Below are 4,337 nucleotides of genomic sequence, written 5' to 3'. Positions count from 1 at the left end.
TATTGAGCCTAAGGGATATTTATATTTTATTAAGCATGTGCATGATATAAAAGGCAATGTAAACATAAATGTGCATGACGGTGCACGACACACAATATGAACTCGGCCTGATTGACTATTCCCATAATTATGAATATGATGCCCATTTATTTCAGATATGCTTGCTGAGCCTCGTAGCTCACATTGTTTTTAACATCATTCTAGGTTAAGGAAGGGAAAGTTCGAGGTCAAGCTTAGTGGTATCAGATCCTTGCCGATAGCTATGTGTATGGAGCTCTCTCGACCTAAAAGATCCTTGGAGGTGAGTGTGGACAGGGGCTTTGATGGGGTGTTTTGTTAGATTTGTTTGGCTGAGGTTATGGGATGTATGTAAAAGCCATTGAAATGTGTAATTTTTGTCAGTGTGCTTCCGTTGTTGTAAATAAAAATCGAGGTGAAAATTATGGTTGTTATACTCATAATAATTATTCACGAGACCCAAAACTCGATTGGTGTAATGCCCTGGAACGTGGGTTGAACTCTCAATCCCATTAGATATGACTTTAATCCCTAGGGATACCCTTCAAAACTTGTCCAAATAATACCCATAATATATCAACTCGAAGCTTATTAAGTTTAGTTTACAACTCAACAAACGGATCTTGATTTTGATATCTTTACAAAAAGTTATGGTTAAAATAGTATAGGGTGCGCAGTGTAGTCTATCGTGGGAGTCGACTTTCGACAGCAGGGCAGTCGACTTTCGAGGCACAATCAACCTAGCCGAGAGAAAAACTTTGGAAAGTCGACTTTCGGCATTGGGAGTCAACTTCCTACCACTACCAGTCAACTCTTAAACGCCCATAACCCAAAACTGAAGAACAACACACCCCAAACTCCTCCAACTCTCCCAATACTCAAATCTAAACCCAAATCTAAACGAAATACATAAAAATTTCAACAAGAAATATTATGAATATTCTTATCTATTGTAAATCAGATTTTTAAAATGCAAATAAGCCTTTACAATACACATACCTTGCTCTATGATGCAAGTCTTCGAGGTGTCTTCAAAGGGGCAATTAGAATTGAGAACATGCACACATGTAATAGCTCAGTCACTTTGAAATCCTTAGATTTTCAACACTCTCTTGGAAAACCACAGGGGATCCAAGCGAAAAAAGAGACCTTGGGTATGAATGAACAGAAGAAGTCACTTCCTGATTGTGGACCCCTAAATCAATTGTCTAATTTGCTGTATTTTCTTAGAAATTGACTTTAAGAAGTGGAAGAGAGCTGAATTCTAAAAATAGAAAGGCATAGACTTAGAAATGATAAGAAGACAGAACCTAGGGCTCCCATTTTCCTTATATATCCAAGCCTAGTACGGGCCTTGGGCTTCTTAAGTGATAACTTTTTCAACTTGGTTCAACAGAGTTGGAATAATGTCGGCCCAACACATCAAAAGGAGTCCATATATTTGGAAAAAAAAATGATGTTAAGAAAATAAGGTAAAATAAAATAATTTTGATCCAAAACAACTGTAACGAAACCAACAATTTTTTCATAATCTTGAAAATATTTAAGGTTCATTAACTAAAATAGTATTTTCTATATCATTATTTCAAATAAGGAGGATTTAAAATTGGTTCTCTAATTTTGGGCTTTAATATATACCGGGAGTATTACAAATACTAGCAAAAGAGACTAATGAAATAGGAAAAAAAGAAACATACAATTGCAAAAGGAAATTTACACATATTTAACAGTTCTTTGTATTTAGTTTCATATTTTCCTAAGTGTTAATCACACCAACAAATTAAGCTAGTTTTAATGCCAACTTTTGACAGTATGCTTTAAACTTTTGGACAAGGAAACTTGTAGTCTTCTTATTACATAAGATTGACAGGCAAAAATAGAATTTCAAAAAATAATTTACTAAAATTTTTGGTCTTTGTTAGATACATTTAAAAAAAAAAATTTGTACAAAAACAGTTAGTTGAATAAAAACTTTTGTTCAACTAATATCATTATATTTAGGTTGAATTGCGTATACTAGAACTGATTTTTTTCTTCACTAGATATAATTAGAAGAGTTTTCAAGACACATTTGTACAAGGTAATCTAAAACAAAAATATAGAATTCAAAACTAAGACATTCTTACTAAGAAATTGTTTAGACAAAAATTTCAAAGATTTAGAAGTACAGTCTTTGCAAAACTAAAGAGATATGCGTTGATCAAATTTCACTTCAACTGGTTATCAACTTCGCATCGTAACTATGAGTTGTTGTCCACCATCAACTGCTTGATGAAGTCAAAGTGAAATTAGTGGACATGGTCCTTCAATATAGCTCTCCTACAATAAAGTTCAACAAATGGATCACATATGGTTTCGAGAAAAGGTTCGACTTACATTCCAAATATATTGTCATTAATAATTAAGGAATTTTGAAATGTTCTCGCTCAATACCGGTTAAATGCTAGAGAGCTGATTCCACAAGCTTTATTGAATTGTTGTTGCCTTTGTTTAAGTGTGTTTCACAATATTTATGCTAGTCCGTGACGTATTTTAAGCACAACCACTTCTTTTCTTAAATCTCCCAGCACCAACAAATGTTCCTAATGCTGTCGAAGAAACTGGTTCACTTACGAGACACCATTCCTAGTACTTCTTTAAACTAAAAAAAAGACTAGCCTAATAGACCAATTAAAGGTCTAGCAAATTACACTATTTTCTCTATTTATGATTTTCGACGTCCATCATCATTTTTCCAAAATTTAAAGGCACTCGTGACAACAAAAATAGGTGCATAAATAGTTAAAAAAACTATCTTACAAAATTACTATTTTCCAATAACCAACATACTAATTTGGAAAACCACGTTTTCTCAATGGGGAAAAATTATAATTTTACCTGCATTCAAATTGAATTAATAACATAAAGATTGATATGAAGAAAATGTTTTAAGTGTTGGAAGTTCTACCAAAAAATCAACTAAAGTTTTAGGAATTGTACCGGTGACTCAAAACATGAGACTTTCTGTAGGTTCTTCCATTAACCACAATCCCCAAAGAGGAAAGTATTATATATTTAAAGTAGGGGAACCCATTCCCAAACTAGCACATCCTTACATCGAGACACTTAAAAAACATTTAGGCCACGTAGATGCTCCATTTCTTTTCGACTCTCATCTCAACATTACGCAATTTGCATTGAACCAAAGTAAAAGTGGCAATAGCTATTTAAGTTCAAAATTCAACAACAAATCTAGTCCGCTCAAATATAAATAGTCAATCTATATTTTGATCAATAGAGATTTCAATCCTTATAATAAGGTGATAAAGAGTTGTGAAAAAATCTACAAAAAATTTTTTGAGGAAGCAACATGAAAATAAAAACTAAATGTAAAATATGCATATAAATTATTTATATATATTAAATTATTGTCACTCAAAATCACTTTAAGTATTGAACTGAAACTCTAAAAAACAAAATTAATTGAACGAGATACATAAAAAATTCAACAAGAAATTTTACGAATATTCTTATCTACTTTAAATCAGATTTTTAAAATGCAAATAAACATTTACAATTGTTGTGCCATGGAAAATAGGTTGAGAAAAAATGAAAATTTTTAAAGAAAAAATAAAAACGCTCGTGGTAGTGTGCCACAAGCCCACTTGCGGCAAGGGCCTTGCGGCAAGGGCTTTGCGGCAGTGTACCGCTAGCCCCCTTTGCAGCAACAGCTTTGTGGAAGTGTGTCGCGAGCCCCCTTGTGGAAAAGGAAAATCCTCATGGCGAGATCTTATCGTCGGGGTAAAACCTTGCGGTGAGACCTTGTGGCGAAGGCGAAACTTTGGGGCGAGACCTTGTCGCGAAGGTAAAACCTTACTGCGAGACCTTGTGCCGAAGGTAAAATCTCGCGGTGAGACCTTGTGGCAAAGGTAAAAGCTTGCGGCGAAACCTTGTGGTAGAGGCAAAACCTTGCGGTGAGACCTTGTGGTAGAGGTAAAACCATGCGGCAAAACCTTATGGCGAAGACAAAATATAATACCCCGAGAGCCTAGAGAAGTTAGTATATATCGAGGATAGTGTAAGAAAGGAAAACACTAGCTGGATACCTTTTGGGCTGAATGTTGGCAAAGAACTCCCAAGTTAAGCGTGCTTAACCTGGGGTAATCCAAGGATGGGTGACCCCCCTGGGAAGTTCGCGTAGGCCCATCAGGGTAAGTTGTTCTGGTCCTTCCTATCGCTCAATCGGGTCGTTACAAGTGGTATCAGAGCTAACCCCTGAGCCTCTAAGCGCAGTGGTGGGGCAAACCTCAGCAAGGAGGCTGAGTCTTGAGGGGGGTGTG

This window comes from Diospyros lotus, chromosome 13, assembly GCF_014633365.1.
Source record: "Diospyros lotus cultivar Yz01 chromosome 13, ASM1463336v1, whole genome shotgun sequence".
In the NCBI taxonomy this organism is placed as follows: domain Eukaryota; kingdom Viridiplantae; phylum Streptophyta; class Magnoliopsida; order Ericales; family Ebenaceae; genus Diospyros; species Diospyros lotus.
Note: the sequence above shows the minus strand (reverse complement) of the source record.